This window comes from Loxodonta africana, chromosome 27 (assembly GCF_030014295.1).
Source record: "Loxodonta africana isolate mLoxAfr1 chromosome 27, mLoxAfr1.hap2, whole genome shotgun sequence".
NCBI lineage: Eukaryota > Metazoa > Chordata > Mammalia > Proboscidea > Elephantidae > Loxodonta > Loxodonta africana.
Genome location: NC_087368.1, coordinates 5884012 through 5907033, shown reverse-complemented (window position 1 = coordinate 5907033; position 23022 = coordinate 5884012). Strand labels below are relative to the sequence as shown.

Sequence of the window (23022 nt, the reverse complement as noted above, 5' to 3'; positions counted from 1 at the left end):
GCCAGGCCTTTCTTCCACAGGGCCACCGGGTGACTTAGGTCAGTAGTCAAGTGCAAGCTGTTTGTGCCACTCAGGCACTTTTCATTACTGAAGCACATGCTAAATACTTAAGAGTATTCACCAAAATAAGAAAAATAGAATGTGTAATTTCCAAACCTGTACAGAATAAAAACATTACAGAGAGAAAATTTAGTGAATTGATTAGCACGTAAGAAAGAAGAAAAATGGAAGCAAATTAAAAGCATGGTAAATAGAAAAACCCAAATAAGTTTGTAGAAAGAAGTCCAAGTATATTAACCACTATAAATATAAATGAATTAGACATTAATATCAGGCATAAGAATTTAAGTTAAGAAGGATTGGTAGGATAAAGGGGTGGAATGTAGTAATTGTAAAAAGAAAAAGTCACGAAGAAAACAGAAAATCTTCAACTTGTATTCACTTAAGAATCTAAAGCACGACGTGGGACATAAAATCCAAAGACGCACCTGACCTAAAGTAAAATGGCTGAACTAATGCTAAGGCTCAGTATGACCTTTCACATAGATTCAAACCCTGTTGCTTAGGAACCAACCCTGTCATTAACGAAATCCTTTTCTCTGTGGTCCGGCTAAGGGTGTGGATACTACGTGTCCTGGGGTCTGTACCCAAACCTTATCGAAATGCTTTGTGTTAGATCTCTTCAGAAAATCTTATATTCTGAGTGAGGTAATGTTTAACAACCTATTCCTGACAGTATCTCTCATGCCATCATCATGTCATCATTTTTTGACGGTCCTGAGACCCCCCTCTGCAAACACATACCTTGCAATTTTGTCCTTTAGCCAATGTATTCCAGTTGTATTAATGTAACCAGTGATGTTAAAAATCATGCTTTGCTTTGTCTCACCTTTGATTGACCTCAGTCACTGTAAACCAATCAGAATATTGTGTTTTCTATCTCCTTCTATGACACTATGCCTATATGTGCTTTGTACCCCCTCCCTTGGATCTGTGAGCTTCAAACTCTGAGGTTTTCATGATCTCCATTCGAATGACATACTGCCTTCAATACGTGTTTTTTATTTTACTTTAACAGAATCGGAGAGTATTTTCTCTACAATATTTGGCATAGTCTTGGTGGGATTCGGTGATGTCTTCCCCAGTGGACCAGGAGGAGCTGAAAAGCCAGAGTCAGGCACTGACAAGCTCCTGCTTTCTCGGACCCCTTGGGACCTGTCCAGACGTGAGTGCTCCCAAGAGTGAGCCCCAAGGATTTCGGGATGGATCTTTGGGATTTATCAAAGCTATTTCTCAACTTCCACTTTCCCATTTGCTACTGAACAAGTTTGTTGGAGGATTGTGTTTTCAACTACAGTTGGGATGTTACGAAGTTGCCACTTACTGGCTGTATTCTGTTAAGTGTATTCATGCTCATCTTTCTTTTGTTTTCTGTTTGCCTATTTCTAATTCATGAGTTTTGATTTGTGTGTGTGTGTGTGTGTTCGCGTGCGTGTGTGTGCACTTTAGGTGAGAGTGTACAGAGCAAATTAGTTTCTCATTGAAGAGTTTATACACAAATTGTTTTGTGACATTGGTGCAATCCCCATAATGTGTCAACAGTCTCCCCTTCTCCACCTTGGGTTCCCGTTTCCATTTATCCCGGTTTTCTGACACTTTCTGCCTTCTCGCCTTTGCTTTTGGGCAGGTGTTACCCATTTGGTCTCATTTACAATCTAATTCATGATTTGAATGACTGTCTACTGAGGTGCTTTCGGATTTTACAAGCTGAAAAAATAAACAAATAAATAAAATAAGGGCACAACTCAACCTCTTAAATGCCACAAGAAAACATATCTCAACTGCAGCAAAATACTCAGATTTTTTTCAAACCCTGAAGGTGTCGAAGTTCTCAGTGTACCTTTTAAGTTTTTGGTCAGTTGTTTCTTTTCATGGTCTGGACATTTTGCAGAAATCTTGAGCATGACAAGTCCACCATCCAGTGGATGAAAAATATAACTCCCTGTGCAAATGTTTCCTTTTTTTTCCTCTAAAGGTGTATTAAGCTTAACGCACTCTTTGGTTGTCAGCATGTACAAGTGTTTAGTAAGACGGGGAATGCCACCTCCAAAGACCATAGCGGACCTCCTTCTGTGACTCCTGCCACTTACATGGCCAAAAACTGTGACCCCCATTTCAGTTCAGCATCTTTGGTGGTAGCATGTGCTTACTACAGAAAATCCCTGGCCAATTTGGGGGAGTTTTGAGCTCACTAAATTAACTTTTCTGAGCAGCGAGTTACAGGCTAAATGTTCTTGGGCCAATCAGAACCAGTGGGAAGACTATTTTAATTCATTTTTGAAAGCTGCCAAGAGGCAAAATGATGACAGTTTTGTCTACTCCAAGACACAGTGTTCAGGCAAGCAAAATAAATTACAGAATTGCAAGGCCAAAGTTCTACTGTCACTACAGCATTTTCTCGTCCTCCCACTGCTCCTCTGGAGGCTGCTTCTCTGTATCCATCTATACCTTCTTGTCCTGATAATACTTTGTGTGAGCTTCCTTGTTACTCCAGGGAATCCTCAAAAGAAACCAAACTAGTAGCTACAAGAGAGACTAAAGCAGTCATTGAGATGCCTTTCAAAATAAAATATCCAAAGGCAGGGGGAAAACCTCCTGAGGTTGCTTTTGCCCCCTGGACTAAAGTGAAACCTCATGCCATTGTGAAAGAATTTCCTGATCCTTGCGAAGAGCAGCAAAAGTTTTGTCAGAAGTTTAAGGTTTTGTCAAAAACTTACGAATCTGGATGAGCAGATTTATGTAATCTATTACACATGTTACTAGAACCCTGGGGATGCTCAAAAGTGGATCAAAAAAAACCCAAATGATTGCCATCGAGTCAATTCTGACTCATAGCGAGCTACAGGACAGAGTAGAACCACCCCATAGGGTTTCCAAGGGGTGGCTGGTGGATTTGAGCTACCAACCTCTTGGTTACCAGCCAAGCTCTTACCCACTGCATCACCAGGGCTCCATCAAAGGTGTGAGGCTAAATAGAAAAAACCTGAGAAACCATTACCTATACAACCTAATGTCCCAGGTCTAGAATTACTAACTTAGAATAAAGTTATTGTTGCAGATCTTTGCCCAGAAGATAAACTGGGCTAAGGTTCAACCTTATAAACAGGACAAAGATGAAAATGTTTGTAACTATAGGGATTATTTAACTGAACTTTTTGTGGATCATTAGTGTTAAATTTAGAAGATGCTGGAGCCAGATCTCTTTCAATTCTATTTTTTTGGAGGGCTCCACCCCAAACTGTCCGATTCAATTAGACATCATCAATTAAATCAGGAAATGTTGAAACTTCAGGATTGATCTTGGCTTATAAATTAGCCCAAACCTTAGAACAAAGAGCTGGGGAATTGGAGCAGAAGGATAAAACCTGGCAGAATAAATTAATGGCATTACAGTTACAACAATTACAATCTCCAGGGTGTAATAAAGGACTCAAACCCCAGTTTGGGAATAGACCCAGGGTTCCTCAATCAGTAGTTCCTGGCATATGCTATTATTGGAAAAAGTCAGGCACGCCAACCTAAAAATGTTCCCAGACCAAAGAAACTAAAGGGAATATCTTAGCTGACACAACCGCCAGACAGGCTGCTTCCCAATTACCTCTGGATTGTGACGGCCTCAGTTGCGATCAGGACGAAAAGGAGGGCAAAAGGAAATTAGGTAAATAAAATGGGGGTCTTCTTTCACTTTTTCAAAGTCTAATTTCTTAAGAAAGATAAATCAAGTAGAGTTGGGCCTGGCAAAACTTAACTCAAACCTTTGATCTTTCCTGTTTTCCTGATTTCTTGGGCATCCTTAGTAAATATCAGCAGCTGACCTCTGAGGAAGAGATTAAGGAATGGACATGGAACGAATGTTATCCGGATCGTACTATATGCTTGTGGGCTGGTCCTGTGGACAGATTCTGTTTTGGTTCCTTGCCTTCATGTCCCCTTACTTTGAGCCTCTTTAATCGAGAAGATCAATTTGCCTGGAGAAAGCCTCATTGATTTCTTGGAACGGCATTTTTGGGGACATTTTGAGTCCACTGCCAACAACATATCTTTTAGCTCCACATCTTCTTACAAGACAAGAACGTTTATGATGCTGAGTGCTTATGGCTCGGACCTTGATAGCCCTTCTTACTGACATTGTCCCAACAAATCCTCCATTCATAACAAATTTCACCTTTGCAGCGACTGCCCTTTAGATACACCCACCAACTTACAGATTGAAGAGTGTAGACAAAAAATTGCTGTTTGGCATGACTTGACTAGTCATCAGGCTAAGGATCCTGATGAGAAGAGGGAACAATGGAAAGGGGAGGTGCCTTAGTTGTCCAGTGCCACTATAACAAAAATACTACAAGTAGATGGCTTTAACAAAGAGAAATTTATTTTCTCACGGTCTAGTAGGTTACAAGTCCAAATTCAAGGCGTTGGGAAGGCTTTCTCTCTTTCAGTTTTGGAGGAAGGCTTCCCCTGGTCAAGGAGCTTCTCAGGCACAGGGACCCTGTGTCCAGAGGACAAACTCTGCTCCTGGTGCTGTTTTCTTGGTGGTATGAGGTCCCCATGACTCTCTGCTCACTTGTCTCTTTTATATCTCAAAAGAGATTAGCTTAATCTTGTAGATTGAGTCCTGCCTAATTAACATAACTGCAATTAATCCCACCTTGTTAACATTATAGGGATAGGATTTACAACACATAGGAAAGTCACATCAAATGACAAAATGGTGGGCAATCACAATACTGGGAGTCAGGGCCTATCCAAATTGATACACGTATTTTGGGGGGATACAATTCAGTCCATGACATTCCACCCTTTAGCCCCCCAAAATTCATGTCCTTGCCTCATGTAAAACACACTCACCCCATTATATCATAGCAAAAGTCTTAATTCAACGCCAAGTCTGAAATCAAAAATTCCACTTCATCTGTGAAATCTAGAATACAAGTTTTCTGCTTCCAAAATGCAGTGGTGAAACAGACACAAGCTGGACATTTCCATTACAAACGGGAGAAATTGGAGGTAAAGAAGGACTAACAGGCACCAGGTAAGTTAGCAGAACAATGGCCTTGCCCTGCAGACTCTAGGTATTGGCCACACTCTCCAGATTCTAAGCAAAGGCCCCTCAGCCCTGGCACGGCAGATCTGCCCCCTCAGCTTTAGGTGCACCATTCTCTTAGGCCATCTGAGTGGCAACTCCACCCTTAGAAACTCCAGAGGCCATGGCTCCCCCATTTGAGACCCCAGAGGTCCTGGACATACCCTTTGAGACTGAAACAGCTTAGCTTCCTGTGTTCCTTGTTTCTTCGGCTTCTGCTTCTTGGTTTCTTAGCCTCTCAGCCCTTCGGGCCTCACCTCCCACATCTGCCCTACTGGGGCAAGTGTTCCAAAGCTCTTTAGGTCCACTGATAGGTGCCTGGAGGTACCCCACTCCACCAGTAAACTTCAGCCAGAAGGCACTCAGCTCTCTCATTCCATGGATCAGCAAGCCTAGCTCCACTGATAAGTGCCCAGAGGCACCTCACTCCACCAGGAAGCCTCCTGTGCAAAGGCACATAGCACTCTCGCTTCGTGGGTTGGCTCCAGCACCATCTTGTGCCAGTTTCCTGGTTCTGCTGCTGCTGCTTCTTGCCATCTGCTCCGTCTCCAGTGTGATGGCTCTCCTTACTTCCTGAGTCCTCACCCGAATTGTCTTTGATGTATATAATAACACCAACTATCTCTTCTAGGCAAACTAGGCTTCTATTACACTTTAAAACTCTTGCAGCCGCTACCCATTCACTTTCAAAACTGAATCCATATTTTTTCTTTAAAATTTTTATTGTTCTTTAAGTGAAAGTTTAAAAATCAAGTCAGCCTTTCACATAAAAAACTTATATACACCTTGTTAGATACTCCCAATTGCTCTGCCCCTAATGTGACAACCCACTTCCTCCCTCCACTCTTTTTGTGTCCATTCCACCAGCTTCTAACCCCCGCTACCCTCTCATCTCCCCTCCAGACAGCAGATGCCAACATAGTCTCAAGTGCCCACCTGATCCAAGAAGCTCACTCCTCACCAGTATCCCCCTCCATCTCTTTGTCCAGTCCAATCCCTGTCTGAAGAGTTGGCTTTGGGAATGGTTCCTGTCCTGGGCCTACAGAAGGTCTGGGGGCCATGACTGCTGGGGTCCTTCCAGTCTCAGTCAGACCATTAAATCTGGTCTTTTTACAAGAATTTGAGGTCTGCATCCCACTGCTCTCCTGCTCCGTCAGGGGTTCTCTGTTGTGTTCCCTGTCAGGGCAGTCATCGGTTGTAGCCAGGCATCATCTAGTTCTTCTGGTCTCGGGTTGATGTAGTCTCTGGTTTATGTGGCTCTTTCTGTCTCTTGGGCTCATAATTACCACATGTCCTTGGTATTCTTCATTCTTGTTTGGTCCAGGTGGGCTCAGACAAATTGATGCATCTTAGATGGCCCCTTGCTAGCATTTAAGACCCCAGCCACGACTTTCCAAAGTGGGATGCAGAATGTTTTCTTGATAGATATTATTATGCCAATTGACTTAGATGTCCCCTGAAACCATGGTCTGGAAACCCCCGCCACTGCTACGCTGGCCTTCGAAGCATTCAGTTTATTTAGGAAACTTCTTTGCTTTTGGTTTAGTCCAGTTGTGCTGACCTCATCGGTATTGTGTGTTGTCTTTCCCTTCACCTAAAGTAGTTATCTACTATCTAATTAGTAAATACCCCTTTCCTACCTTCCCTCCCTCCCCCCTCTTGTAACCATCAAAGAATATTGTCTTCTCTGTTTACACTATTTCTCAAGTTCTTATAATGGTGGTCTTATACAATATTTGGAAACGCTGGTGGCATAGTGGTTAAGTGCTATGGCTGCCAACCAAAGGGTTGGCAGCTGGAATCTGCCAGGCGCTCCTTGGAAACTCTATGGGGCAGTTCTACTGTGTCCTATAGGGTCACTATGAGTTGGAATCGACTCGATGACACTGGGTTTGTTTTGTTTTTTTGATACAATATTTGTCCTTTTGCAACTGACTACTTTTAGTCAGCATAATGCCTTCCACATTCCTCCATGTTATGAAATGTTTCACAGATTCATCACTGTCCTCTATCGATGCCTAGTATTCCATTCTGTGAATATAGCATAATTTATTTATCCAGTCATCCATCGATGGGCATGTTGGTTGCTTCCATCTTTTTGCTGTTGTAAACAGTGCTGCAATGAACATGGGTGTGCATATATCTGTTCCTGTAAAGGCTCTTATTAATCTAGGATATATTCCAAGGAGTGGGATTGTTGGATCATACAGTAGTTCTATTTCTAGCTTATTAAGGAAGCGCCAAATCGATTTCCAAAGTGGTTGTACCATTTGACATTCCCACCAGCAGTGCACAAGTGTTACAGACTCTCCACAACCTCTCCAACATTTATTGTTTTGTGTTTTTTGGACTAATGCCAGCCTGTTGGAGTGAGATGGAATCTCATTGCAGTTTTGATTTGCATTTCTCTAATGGCTAATGGAAGTGAGCACTTCCTCATGTATCTGTTAGTCACCTAAATGTCTTCTTTAGTGAAGTGTCTGTTCCTTTCTTTTGCCCATTTTCTAATTAGATTATTTGTCTTTTTATAGTTGAATTTTTGCAGTATCATATAGATTCTAGAGGTCAGACACTGATCGGAAATGTCATAGCCAAAAACTTTTTCCCAGTCTGTAGGTAATCTTTTTACTCTTTTGGTGAAGTCTTTCGATGAGCATAGGTGTTTCATTTTTAGGAGCTCCCAGTTATGGAGTTCTTCTTCTGCATTGTTAGTAATGTTTTGTATACTGTTTATACCATGTATTAGGGCTCCGAATGTTTTCCCTGTTTTTTTCTCCCAAGATCTTTATCGTTGTAGATTTTATATTTAGATCTTTGATCCATTTTGAATTTGCTTTTATGCAGGGTGTGAGGTATGGGACTTATTTCATTTTTTTGCAGATGGATTTCCACTTATGCCAGCACCATTTGTTAAAAAGACAGTCTTTTCCCCATTTAACTGATTTGCGGCCTTGGTCAAATATCAGCTGCTCATATGTGGATGGATTTATGTCTGGATTCTCAATTCTGTTCCACTGGTCTATGTATCTGTTGTTGAACAAGTACTGAGCTGTTTTGATGACTGTGGCTGTATAATAGGTTCTAAAATCAGGTAGAGTGAGGCCTCCCACTTTGTTCTTCTTTTTCAGTAATGCTTTACTTATCCACGGCTTTTTTCCCTTCTATATGAAGTTGGTGATTTGTTTCTCCATCTCATTAAAAAATATTGTTGGGATTTGGATCAGAATTGCATTGTATCTATAGATTGCTTTTGGTAGAATGGACGTTTTTACAATGTTAAGTCTTCCTATCCATGAGCAAGGTATGTTTTTCCACTTATGTAGGTCTCTTTTGGTGTCTTGCAGAAGATTTTTGTAGTTTTTTTGTGTGTAAGTCTTTTACATCTCTGGTAACATTTATTCCTAAGTATTTTATCTTCTTGGGGGCTACTGTAAATGGTATTGATTTGGTGGTTTCCTCTTCGATGTTCTTTTTGTTAGTGTAGAGGGATCCAATGGATTTTTTATGTTTATCTTGTATCCTGATTCTCTGCTGAACTCTTCTATTAGTTTCAGTATTTTTCTGGAGGATTCCTTAGGATTTTCTGTGTATAAGATCATGTCATCTGCAAATACAGATACTTTGACTTCTTCCTTACCAATCTGGATGCCCTTTATTTCTTTACCTCACCTAATTGCTCTGGGTAGGACCTCCAGCCAGAGCAAGAGTGGTGATAAAGGGCATACTTGTGTGGTTCCCATTCTAAAGGGGAATGCTTCCAGGCTCTCTTCACTTAGGATGATGTTGGCTATTGGCTTTGTATAAATGCCCTGTATTATGTTGCCAAATTTTTCTTGTATTCCTGTTTTGCTGAGAGTTTTATCATGAATGGGTGTTGAACTTTGTCAAATGCCTTTTCTGCATCAATTGATAAAATCATGTGATTCTTGCCTTTTGTTTTATTTATGTGGTGGATTACATTAATTGGTTTTCTAATGTTGAACCATCCCTGTATACCTGGTATGAATCCCACTTGCTCATGGTGAATTATTTTTTGATATGTTGTTGAATTCTATTGGCTAGAATTTTGTTGAGGATTTTTGCATCTACATTCATGAGGAATATAGGTCTATAATTTTCTTTTCTTGTGGTGTCTTTACCTGGTTTTGGTATCAGGGATATGGTGGCTTCATGGAATGAGTTTTTAAGTATTCCATCCTTTTCTACGCTCTGAAATACCTTTAGTAGTAGTGGCGTTAACTCTTCTCTGAAAGATTGGTAGACCTCTGCAGTGAAGCCATCCAGGCTAGGGCTTTTTTTTGTTGGAGGTTTTTCGATTGCCTTTTCAATCTCTTCTTTTGTTATGGGTCTATTTAGTTGTTCTACCTCTGTTTGTGTTAGTTTAGGTATGTAGTGTGTTTCTAGGAATTCATCCATTTCCTCTAGGTTTTCAAATTTGTAAAAGTACAATTTTTCATCATAATCTGATATGATTCTTTTAATTTCAGTTGGGTCTGTTGAAATATCATGCATCCCATTTCTTATTGGGGCTATTTGCTTCCTCTCCTGTTTTTCTTTTGTCACTTTGGCCAGTGGTTTATCACTTTCGTTGATTTTTTCAAAGAACCAGCTTTCGGTCTTGTTAATTCTTTCAATTGTTTTTCTGTTTTCTATTTCATTTAGCTCTGCTGTAATTTTTATTGTTTTCTTCTGGTGTCTGAGGATTTCTTTTGTTGTTCTCTTTCTATTCGTTCAAGTTGTAGGGATAATTCTTTGATTTTGACCCTTTCTTCTTTTTGTATGTGTTCATTTATTGATATAAATTGACCTCTGAGCACTGCTTTTACTGTGTCACAAAGGTTCTCATAGGAGGTGTTTTCATTCTCATTGGATTCTGTGAATTTCTTTATTCTATCCTTAATGTCTTCTATACTCCAGTCTCTTTCGATCAAGGTATTGTGCAGTTTCCAAGTATTAGACTTCTTTTCCCTGCTTTTTCTGTTATTCATTTCTAGTTCTATGGCCTTATGGTCAGAGAAGATTCTTTGGAATGTTTCAATCTTTTGGATTCTGTGGTCTATTGTAGACAATGTTCCATGTGCTTTGGAAAAGAAAGTATATGTGGCTGCTGTTGGGTGGAGTGTTCTGTGTATGTCTATGAGGTCAGGTTGGTTGATTGTGGCGTCGAGATCTTCCGTGTCTTTATTGAGCTTCTTTCTGTATGTCCTGTCCTTCATCGAAAGTGGTGTGTTGAAGTCTCCTACTATTATTGTGGCACTGTTTCTCTCACTTTTTAATACTGATAGAGTTTGTTTTATGTATCTTGCAGCCCTGTCATTGGGTGCAAAAATATTTAATATGGTTATATCTTTTTAGTATATTGTCCCTTTAATCATTATATAGTGTCCTTCCTTATCCTTTCCGATGGATTTAACTTTTAAGTCTCTTTTGTCATAAATTACTATTGCCACTCCTGCTCTTTTTTGATTGTTGTTTGCTTGATATATTTTTTTCCACCCGTTGCGTTTTAGTTTGTTTGTGTCTCTAAGTCTAAGGTGTGTCTCTCGTAAGCAGCATATAGAGGGATTTTTTTTTTAATCCATTCTGCCACTCTCCATCTCTTTATTGGTGCATTTAGTCCATATACATTCAGCGTAGTTATGGATAGGTATGAATTTTTTTTCTTTAATGAATATAGTGCTATCATTTTGATGTCTTTTTTTGTGTGTTGTTGACAGTTTCTTTTTCGCACTTAATTTTATGTGCTGAATAGTTTACCTTTCCTCATATTCCTTGTTGTTGATTTTTTTTTCTGGTGAGTCTGTATTTTTTTCTTGCATTTTATTTTCACTTGTTGGATAGTTTGTCTCTTTTGTGGTTACCTTATTATTTACCCTTACTTTTCTAAATTTAAACCTAACTTTTATTTCGGTGTATTGCCTTGTCTTTGTCTCCATATGGAAGGTCTATGACTATATTTCTTAGTCCCTCTTTATTTTTTTAATGTTGTCTTCTTTTACATAATAACATCACTTTTTCCCTGTTTTGAGCTTTTTTTTAAAATAATTTTTGTTGTGCTTTAAGTGAAAGTTTACAAATCAAGTCAGTCTGTCACATATAAGCTTATATACACCTTACTCCATACTCCCACTTACTCTTGAGCGTTTTTTAAATTTTGATTTATTTTTTTGATTTCACTGTCTTGGTTGACTTCTGATGCTCCGCCCAGTGTTCTAGTCTTGGGCTGATACCTAGTATTATTGATTTTCTAACCAACGAACTCCCTTTAGTATTTCTTGTAGTTTTGGTTTGGTTTTTATGAATTCCCTAAACTTCTGTTTATCTGGAAATGTCCTAATTTGACCTTCATATTTGAGACACAGTTTTGCTGGATATATGATTCTTGGCTGGCAATTTTTTGCCTTGAGTTTTTTATATAAGGCATCCTATTGCCTTGTTACCTGCATGGTTCCTGCCATGTACTCCGAGCTTATTCTTATAGACTCTTCTTTGTAGGTGACTTTTCGTTTATCTCTAGATGCTCTTAAAATTCTCTCTTTATCTTTGGTTTTGGAAAGTTTGACTATAATATGTTTTGGTGCCTTTCTTTTAACGTCTACCTTATGTGGAATTCGATGAGCATCTTAGAGAGATATCTTTTCATCTTTCGTGGTATCAGGGAAGTTTTCTGCCAACAATCTTCAATGATTCTCTGTGTATTTTCTGTTATCCCTCCCTGTTCTTGTACTGCAGTCATTCATAGGTTATTTATCTTGTTAGAGTCCCACATGATTCTTAAGGTTTCTTCATTTTTTTCAAATTCTTTTATATGATTTTTCTTGTAATATATTGGTGCCAAGTGCTTTATTTTCAACTTCAAAGATTCTGCTTTCCACTTGCTCATTTCTGCTCCTCTGACTTTCTATTCAGTTGCTCTTCTGTAATTTTATTGTTACTCTTCTGAGTTTCTAATTGCTGTCTGTCCATGGATTTTTCCAGCTTATTAAATTTTTCATTATGTTCTTGTATAACCTTTTTCATTTCTTCAACTACTTTTTCTGTGTGTTCCTTGGCTTGTTCTGCGTATCTCCTCATTTCCTTCCTGATGTCTTGAAGGGTTCTGTATATTAATCTTTTGTATTCTGCCTTTGGCAATTCCAGGAAGGCACTTTCATCTAGAAGATCCCTTGATTCTTTGTTTTGAGAGCTTGTTGAGGTGATCATGGTCTGTTGCTTTATGTGACTTGATATCTACTGTTGTCTCTGAGCCATCTATAAGTTATTGTATTAGTTTATTTTATGTTTGCTTACTGTGTTGTAGCTTTTTGCTTTGATTTGTTCTGATATTCCCAAATGGGTTGCCTGGGTGAGCTAGCTTGATTATTTTCACCTTTGGAGCTCTGATGTCCTGTCCCTGGATGGCTACAGCTGTTATCAGGTATATCAGTCTAGGGGTCCATTCAATTTTCTTGCATGAATTCAGCTCAGGTGTCCAGGTAGCCGATTATCAATATGTGGTACAGGCTTTGTCCTACAGTCTTAGAGGGGCAGGGGTGATTGGTGTAGGTACTGGTACCTGGTTGCAGCAGGGCATCTTACTCTGAACAAGGCCGGGGTCCTGAGAATCGTCCCCCACATGTCTCTGAGGAAAGCATGTCCCTGTTCCCTAGAGCCTATAGGTGGGGGGTGGGGGGCTCTGCAGACAGACCATGGGCACCCAATGTTTTTGGTTGTAAGGACTGGGAGGTACCAGTTCTCCTTGGATCCTTGTCACAGGTGGCTGGGTGACCTGAGTGGAGCCTCCAGTCCTCTAACCCCTGATGTGGGTAGGTGAGGACCCTGTGTAATAAGCAAAGCAATGTCAAACATCAAATTCTCACCTCTCAACCACACAGCTGAAATAGTTGTAGTCTGCCAAGGAGGGTCTATTCTCCTGAAATAGGCCCACACAAGTCCATGCAGAGGGGAAGGGTACTCAAAGTTCATGGACTGTTTATGCCTAGACAGGAGCCGCTCCTGTCCTGAGCTCTTCTGGTTAATGGAGCTGGCAAATTATCTTTTCCCCTAATTGCAAATTTATTCCTTCTCCAAGGCTGGCAGGATGGCTCTAGGCGCTGAATAGGGCCTATCTCAGAGCCAGGGAAATCATCTGCTGGAGCCAGCTTGGAATCGGGGAGGGGGTGGTGTGGTAAAATATACGCAGGTACTTACCTTTTGCCGAGAGCACCGTTCTTCTCTGGTTCCAGAGGTATGAGTAGGCTGTGTGGCTGGCTGCTTCTCCCTGAGGAAACTGCTGTGGAACACTAGTACCAGCCTGCCACAGCCACTCCCAGGAATGGTGCCTGAGTGCTCCCAGTGATTCAGGTCCAGTAACGCCTCTCTGCTTCTGAAACGTCTGTTCCTCCCCCTGACTCTCAGTTCATTTTCTAACCTGCCTTTGATGTTCAGGGCTTCTGGCTTGTCATAAATATATTCATTTCACTTGTTTTTTCAGGTCTTTGTTGTAAGAGGGCTCACTGGAAGCATTTGTTTATTCCACCATTTTGGTCACTCCCTCCTCTGCATCCATATTTTAGGTATCTGTTAGAGCAGTACCTCACTCCTGGTAACAAATTCTGTCTTGGTTATTTAGGGCTGCTATGACAGGAATACCACAAGTGGATGGCTTTAAGACAGAGAATTATTCTCTCAGTCTAGGAAGCTAGAAGACTGAATTCAGGGTGCTGGCTCCAGACAATGGATTTCTCTCTCTGTTAGCCCTGGAGGAAGGTCCTTGTCATCAATCTTCCCTTGGTCTAGGAGCCTCTTAGTGCAGGAACCTCAGTTCCAAAGGACGCACTCTTCTCCTGGTGCTGCTTCTTGATTGTATTAGGTCCCTGTGTCTGTCTGCTCACTTCTGTCTTGTATGTCAAAATAGATTGGCTTAAGATACAATCTAATTTTGTATATTGAGTCCTGCCTCATTAACATAACTGCTACTAATCCCATCTCATTAACATCATAGAGATAGGATTTACAACACACAGAAAAATCACGTCAGATGACAAAATTGTGGACAGTCGCACAATACTTGGTATCGAGCTTAGCCAAATTGATACACATATTTTGCAGGGACACAATTCAATCCATGACAGGACAGTTGTAAAATTAGTAAGAATACTTTCCTTTGGGAAAGGCCAGATTCAAAACCAGTTATCTTCAAGGACTTACACATCCTTTGGTCATGACCTTTCATGTGAAGGATCATTGAGCAGGGACAAGACAATGGGAATTTTACATAAATATTTTTGGGGACACTTTGGAAGGCTTCAAATCAAGTAGCGAGGCTGTGCTCTGTTTGTTCTGAGTATAATGGAGGTAAAATCTACCAACCCTCACCAGAGGGATACCCTCATCATCAGGGTATCTCTTGGGAGATACCCATTGCTAATAGGACCTGTGTTCAAATAGTAAGTGGATTTTATTCAACTAACTCCCTCCAACAGTTACACATTTGTTTTAGTTGTGATTTGCGGATATCCACATTTAGTAGAAGATCTTCCCTGTCACCAAGCTGTGGCAACTTTTGTGGCTAAGAAATTGCTGGAAAATATCGTTCCCACTTGGGGCTCCAGCCATCCTTTGCAGTGATTTAGGTACCCCACTTTACTGGACAAGTGATTGCTGCTATTTGTAAAATATTTCCTGTTTTTTGTCAGCTCCATTGTTCTTACCACACGCAGTCCTCTGGATTTGTAGAACGGAACAATGGTATCATAAAGACCCAATTGGCAAAACTTTCATCTTCAGTGTGGTTGACCTGACCCTCATAAATTGACCCCTTATGAGATAATTGCAGGGTAGCCAATGAATTTACCTTATTTATCAGGAACTGCTGATTCAGATTTGATCCAAGCCAATTTATTAAAATATTGCCAGGCCTTAATTCATTATGCCAAGGAGTATGCTCCTCAAGCAAGCATTTGATGGCGGAGGTACAATGCCTCCTCTTGGACCTAGCAACTATGTTTATTGGAGGACACACGAATTAAAGGATTCACTTGAGCCTTGTTGGAAGGGTCCATACCTATTCCCCCTAATTCATCCTTGTGTGGCTAAATTACGAGGAGTTAAGGAGTGGGTCCATTTATCTCAACTGAAAAAGACTACAGCACCTGTTTGTACTAGAAGTCACAGAAGAACTCAAAGTGAAATTCACTTGTGTTCAAACATGAAGTAGATGACTACAAGAGTGGATGACTTACCCCAGGTCATGGAGCTGGAACATGCAGGTGGCTAAGCTTTAGACTCTGATATACTGCTATCTTTCTAGCTTTAGCTATTCTGTATGTTATATACTTAAGAATTATTTCTTGGTAAACATTTATGCAACTTTTGGAGATTTTTGGAGTTAGTTTGGTAATTTTAACCAAACCCATTGCTGTTGAGTTCTTTCTGACTCATAACGACCCCATAGGACAGAGTAGAACTGCCCCATAGGGTTTCCAAGGAGCACTTGGTCCATTTGAACTGCAGACCTTTTGGTTAGCAGCTGAACGTTAACTACTACACCATCAGGGTTTCCTTGGTAATTACAGGCACAGTTATTTTTTCTGAATGTTTGTGGTAGTATTCCTTTTCCATATGTGTGTTCTAATCATGACTCCCATTACTGCTTTAATACCTTTATTGTTTCCTTTTTCTATTGCTTGGTAAGAAAATGCTTTTATCAAATTAGTTATTTCAGTAGCCGGTGCTAACAATTTAATTGAGTGCTGGATGCATCACTCTTCCCCTCAGTCTACACAAGATCATACCGATCCTTTTGCTGTGCCAGTATTAGATTATAAATCCACACCTGATTTTACTGTTGATTTTGAGAAACTCTTTAAATGGGCTATTCATGTCACATTATGGCTACTTCCAGAATTACCCACTTATCCATCAACTCCCTGTTTCAATCTTACCAGTGCATGGTTAGAATGTTTTATTCTACCCACACCATGCAATCTTTTTCTTGATGGTGTTCAATATTATTCTACAGTAGTAGCAGATAGTCATTTTAAAAATAATAAAAAAACTCTCAGTTTGTGCGTGACTCAAGGATCCCTGGAATTTGGAGAATTATCCATTCGTGATGATTCATTAACTGCAAAGTGACTCAGAAGGGCCAATCAGTCCATCCCATTTCCTTATATTCAAACCTGGGCAGGCATGTTGTGTGCCCCATCTAGATGTGTCTTTTTGTGTGGAGGATCAGCTTATTCAAGGAAAAACTCTGATAAGTCACTCTATATTTGGGCATTGTCATGTTTACATGGTTGGAATATATGCTAGGCCCATGTACCTTAAAGATGCTAGGAGTTACCATGAGTATTCATTCATACAATAACACCTTGCTATGGAACAGTAACTTGAAATTAATATCCATAAAGAAGATAGAACTTGTCTTCTCAGATAATCCCATCATTTATTACCCAGGATGGGGAGATCCTTCTTATGTGCTGTTGTGCCCTGGCTTGGTATTATGCAATAGAACATCCCATTAGCAATTTATCTGCCACTATGGCTAAAATTGTTGATGATGTGGCCAATGGAATGGCCACCCAACGAAAACTTTAGAATCCTTTGCAAAAGTAGTATTGGACCATGGAATAGTTCTAGATTTCCTCTTAGCCCAGCAAGGAGAGTTTTGCTCCATTGCTAACGCCTGTTGTTGCTCTTGGATTAACTGGAGATGTTGAACAGGATATTGCTAAGATTCATCCAATGGCTGTTTGGTTACAGTCTATACCCCGTATAACTTTACCATTCTTTTTTTATATCTTCAATTGGCTACTTAATAGTGCAGGTTCTTGGTTACGGTCTCTGTTGCAAACTGGGTTAATTATTTTAACAATAATCTTTATTATTGGAATTATAAAATGTGTTATGCGATGTGCATCTACAACAGGAACTGATAACCCTGCTTCATCTCATGCTCAGAGAATTATGTATATCAACACTGCATTCAAGATCATGCTCAAAGAATTATGCATATCAACACTGCATTCAGGAACCCAAAATCAGAGAAGCCTTATGACTTATGTTAGCCATTTGAAAGTAAGTCAGGTTGTTCCTCCAATGTGGCCATACCCTATCCACTCCCTATACCAAAATCACTGAAGACAGCTGCTGAACCATAGCATGATGGACGTACTGGAGCTGCCCAGCAACCAAGATACCGATGGTCCCTGATTATGGGGGAAAAGGGGCTTAACGTGAAAAACTAGAAAGGCATAAATTATGAAGGTTGAGCCACCACCTGGGAGTAGCATATTGACAAACTCATACAGAAGACATTATGCCCATAACTGTGAACAAAGGATGTTCTTCAGAACCCTTGATCAAAGGAACAGAATGATGTGGGATATAAAATCAAAAGAGGCATCTGATGTAAAGTAAAATGGGTGAACTAATGCTAAAGCTCAGTATAATCTTTCACACAGATTCAAACCCTGTTGCTTAGGAACCAACCCTGTCATTAAGGAAACTCTATTCTTTGTGGTCAGGCTAAGAATGTGGATATTACATATCCTGGGGTCTGTAACCAAACCTTATTGAAAGTTTTTGTGTTAAATCAGTCCAGAAAATCTTATGTTCTGAGCAAGGTAATGTTTAGCAATCTGTTCCCGACAGTATCTGTTACGCCATCATCATGTCATCATTTCGGGATGGTCATGAGACCCTCTCCACAAACACATACCTTGCAATTTTGTCCTTTAGCCAATTAATGTATGAATTTTTTTTTTAGCTATATGTAACCACTAATGTTAAAAATCATGTTTTGCTTTCTCCCACCTTTGATTGATTTCAGTCACTGTAAACCAATCAGAATATTGTGTTTTGTAGTTCCTCCCATATAACTATGTGTAATTTGCACTCTCTCCCTTGGATCCATGAGCTTCGGACTCTGAGGTTCTTATGGTCTCTGTTTGAATGACATATGTCTTTGATTTTACTCTAACAGAATTGGAGAATCTCTCTACAACAAGCATAATTTGGTGAAACTACTTGGAGAATCAGCAAATGCACCGTCAAAAACTAATAGACAAAGAGACAAAAGGTTTAAATAAAATCAATAAGCTTAATATCAGCATTTACATAAAATCAGTAGTAGACAACTATCCACACCACTCCCTCAAGACAGTAAGTCCAGCCATTTTACAGGTGAATTTTGCCAAACTTACAAAAGCAAACATCTTTCTTTTATTTAACGAAGTAAATAGGAAGCTAAAAACACAGGACCCAGAGACCAGGTGTGTAGTACAAAGACCTGACGCAGCAGGTGCTGTTCAGACACCTTGCCTTTTAACCCCAAACAGTTGCTGTCAGGCTGATTCTGACTCATGGAGACCCCACATGTGTCAGAGTAGAACTATATACTCCATAGGGTTTTAAATGTTTGATTTTTTTTAGAATTAGACCCAAAAGCCTTTCTTCTGAGGCACCTCTGGGTAGACTTGAATCTCCAGCCTTTCAGTTAGCAGCCAAGCACGTTAACCGTTTGTCTCAACCTTCTGACATATTCAACTTTTTGATAAGTGCAGTCATTTAAGCAACAGGACCATTCAGAGCCACTTCATTTATTCAAAAAGTCTTCCACATGATTGCTTCAAGGGTATCTTGGCTGGTGATGGCTCTTCTATGGTTCAAATCCATGCAAAATGCATATAATATACTTCTGTAAGAAAATACACAATAATTGTATGTGTAATATGATATAAACTCTGGGAGGAAAAAAAGCAAAGATCTATGAAGAATAAGAAAGACTGGAAGAAAATATACCACAATGTTAAGTGAAGTTAAGTTTGAATGACAGAAGTGTGAGTCATTTCTTCTCTTTTGGATTTTTCTTTAGTGAGAAATAATTTAGTAGTTTCCAAATATATTGATGCTTCTTATTAAACTTAAAAACTTTTAATGGTTCTATTACTTCTTTGAAACAAACAGAAAACAACTAGCAAAATAGCAAAAGAAAACCTAACCGTATCAATGAGAACATTAAAATTGAATGGACTAAACACGCCAGTCCAAAGGCAGAGATTATGTGACTGGATAAAACAGCAAGATCCAACAATGGGTCTTGCTGCTTACAAGAGGAACACCTTAGATTCAAAGACACAAGTAGGTTGAAAATAAAGAATAGAAAAAGATATAGTATGTAAATAGTAACCATGAGAGAGCTGGAATGGCTATATTAATATCACATTAAATAGACTTTAAAACAAATATTACTATGGACCTTTTTGATAGTCAATACATCTAGAATATATAACAATTATAAACATCCTTCAACAACAGACCCCCAAAATGCATGAAGCAGATACCAGAAGGATTAAAAGAGGAAATAGACAATTTATCAATAATAGTTAGGACTTTCAATACCCCACTCTCAGTCATTGATGGAATAACTACAGAAGACTTTAACACTACTCATTAACTTGACATAACTGATATTTATAAAATGCCCAAGGACTGCAGAACACATGCTCTTTTCAAGTATACATGGAACATTTTCCAGGGTAGGCCTTATACAGGAGCCAAAAACAAGTCTCAATAAAATTAAAAAGACTGAAATTATGCAAAGTGTGTTCTCTGATTCTCTGACCACAATGGAATTAAATAAGAAATCCACAACAGAAAGAAATATGAGAAAACACCAAATACTTGAAAATTAACACACTTCAAAATAATCCATGCATCAAAGAAGAAAACAGACGAGACATTAAAAATAATTTGGACTTAATGAAAAAAAAACACAACATATCAAAACATATGGGATGTATCTCAAGCATTGCTTGTAAAGAAATGTATAACTTTAAATGCCTGTGATAGAAAGAAGAGAAGTCTCAAATAAAAAACCTAAGCTTTCACCGTAGGAAACTACAAAACAGTGAGCAAGCTAAACACAAAGCAAGCAAGAGGGATGAAATAATACTGCAGCTGAAAGAAAAACCCAGAGAAAATCAAATAAACCAAGAGTTGGCTTTTTGAAAAGATCAACAAAATTGACAAACCTTTAACCTTTGGCTAGACTGACCAAGAAAACGAAAGAGAAGACACCGATTACCAAAATCAGGAACGAAAGAGGGGGCACCACTACCAACCCTACAGAAATGAGAAGAATTATAAGGGGTCTGCCCGCCCTCTGCCTCGGTCCGCTCGGGCTCTTCTCACGGTGGTGGCTCTGCGGCTGGGGAGACCTGCCACAGGCCACTCTGTCTCAGCCGCCAACTCCCCCAGCGCAGGTGCAGGTGAAGCGGTGGCTGTCACCCCCAGGGTAGAACCCCTTCATGCACGAGCTGCGCTTCAGCACTCTGCAGAAGGCCCAGATCGCCATCATGACGCTGATCCTCTTCCCCATCCGACTCCTGTTTGCCGCCTTCATGATGCTGTTCGCCTGGTCCTTCGCTTTTGTACCTTCACTGGGATTTGCTGAGAGAGAACCAGAAGAGCCGCTGGCTTGTGGCAGAAGTTCGTGGACTTCCCGCTGAAGGCAGTCATGCAGACCACGTGATTTGCCGGCGGCTTCCACCCGGTGGCCCAGAAGGGGTGACAGGCCCTACCGACTGAGGCTGCCATCCTGGCCCTTGGCACCACACCCCTCGTACTTCGACGCCGTTCCCGTGACCATGACCATGTCATCCATCGTGATGAAGGCAGAGAGCAGGGGTATCCCCATATGGGGAACTCTGATCAAGTACATCCGGCCAGTGTGTTCGGATCAGACCAGGACTTGTACAGGAAAACAGTGGAAGAGATAAAGAGAGGGGCTTAGTCCAATGGGAAGTTATGACAATGATTTTTCCAGAAGGTACTTGTACCAATGGGACCTGTCAAACTATCTTCAAGACTGGTGTGTTTATCCTTGGTGTTCCTGTCCAGCCTGTGGTTTTAGGATACCCAAATAAGCTGGACACGATCATGTGGACGTGGCAAGGACCTGGAGTGTTGGAAATGCTGTGGCTCGCCCTGTGTCAGTTTCACAGTTAGGTGGAAATTGAGTTTCTCCCAGTTTACCACCCTTCCAAGGCGAAGAGGAGCCCGGTGCTATACGCCAGCAGCATGAGGCGCGTCATGGCAGAGACCCTGGGCGTCTCCATCATGGATTTCACGTTTGAGGATCGTTAGGTGGCCCCAGCGGAAGGACAGTTCGTCTCCCCTCTGACACCTTGCCTTCTAGAATTCGCCAGGCTTGTGAGAGGCCTGGGGCTAAAGCTAGAAAAACTTGAAAAAGATCAGAAAGCACAAAGGTGAAGAAGGGCGAGAAGACTGACTTGTGAAGTTCACGGAGTACTTGGAGGTACCCCTTTCCGACACGCTGGACTGCATGTTCTCACTGTTTCACGAGAGCGGAGGTGGCAAGATGGACCTGCGGGAATATGTGATCGCCTTGTCCGTGGTCTGCAGAGCGTCTGAGACTCTGGACACCATCCAGCTGCCATTCAGGATGTACACATGGCAGAAGGACGGCTGCATAAATGAAGACCTGTCCTGCATTCTGAAGACGGCCTTGGGCGTGGCAGAGCTGCTTCTGATAGACCTCTTCAGCGGTGTGGATGAAGATGAGAAGAATCTCTTTTGCTGACAGGTTTGCACACATGTACCCAGACTTCGCAGAAGAATATCTGTATCCTGACCAGGCACGGTTTGAAACCTGCGCTTAGACTCTTGTCAGCGCCAACCCCGAACAGCCTCTGTACAGACGTCAGCCTGGAAAGCACTGACCCTGGCAGGAAGCCTGTCCATAGGAAACTGGACTAGGACAGAAGGTTCTGGAGTGAGGAACCTCCCCGGCTCTGTCACCATGCCCTACCAGGGACTGTAGCTCCCCATTTGCGCATGAGGATATCTGGTGTTCTCTCTCCCCACAGGGCCTACACACATTGTCTCCAGACTCAGGTTTTAGAAGAGGTAGGGTGCGTAAGGGGCTGTGGTGACAGGATGGTTAAGCACTGGGCCTCTAGCCAAAAGGTCAGTCCTTGGAACCCACTAGCAACTCTGTGGGAGAAAGATGTGAGTCTGCTTACCTAAAGATTTACAGCCTTGGAAATCCTATGGGGCAGTTCTACCCTGTCCTGCTCTTTTTTGATTGTTGTTTGCTTGATATATTTTTTTCCATCCTTTGAGTTTTAGTTTGTTTGTGTCTCTAAGTCTAAGGTGTGTCTCTTGTAGGTAGCATATAGACAAATCTTGTTTTTTAATCCATTCTGCCACTCTCTGTCTCTTCATTGGTGCATTTAGTCCATTTATATTCAGTGTTATTGTGGATAGGTATGAATTTAGTGCTATCATTTTGATGTCTTTTTTGGTGTGTTGTTGACAGTTTCTTTTTCCCACTTAATTTTATGTGCTGAGTAGATTATCTTTATATATTGTCCTTTCCTCATATTTGTTGTTGTCAATTTTGTTTCTGCTGAGTCTCTATTTTTCCCTTGTATTTTATTTTGATGTGTAGGATAGTTTGTCTCCTTTGTGGTTACCTTGTTTACCCCTATTTTTCTAAATTTAAACCAAACTTTTATTCTTTGTATCACCGTATCTTCCTCTCCATATGGAAGGTATATGATTACATTTCTTAGTCACTCTTTAGTATTTTAATGTTGTCTTCTTTTACATAATAATATTGCTATTACTCTGTTTTGAGCTTTTTTTTTTTTTTTTAAATAATCTGGCTTTGTTTTCTTGGATTACCCTGTCTGGGTTGACTTCTGATTGCTCTGCCCAGTGTTCTAGTCTTGAGTTGATACCTGATATTACTGATTTTCCAACCAAAGAACTCCCTTCAGTATTTCTTGTGGTTTTGGTTTGGTTTTTTAAAAATCCCTAAACTTGTGTTTATCTGGAAATGTCACAATTTCACCTTCATATTAAAGAGA

General features: G+C 40.5%; 1 long non-coding RNA gene and 1 pseudogene across 2 annotated transcripts in view; both read left to right on the top strand.

The window, feature by feature from the left end:
* Nucleotides 1-23022, top strand: part of LOC104847334 (uncharacterized) — a 763513-nt gene that overhangs the window by 187668 nt on the left and 552823 nt on the right. The window lies entirely within an intron of this gene.
* On the top strand, nt 20422-22796 carry LOC135228780 (lysophosphatidylcholine acyltransferase 1-like; annotated as a pseudogene).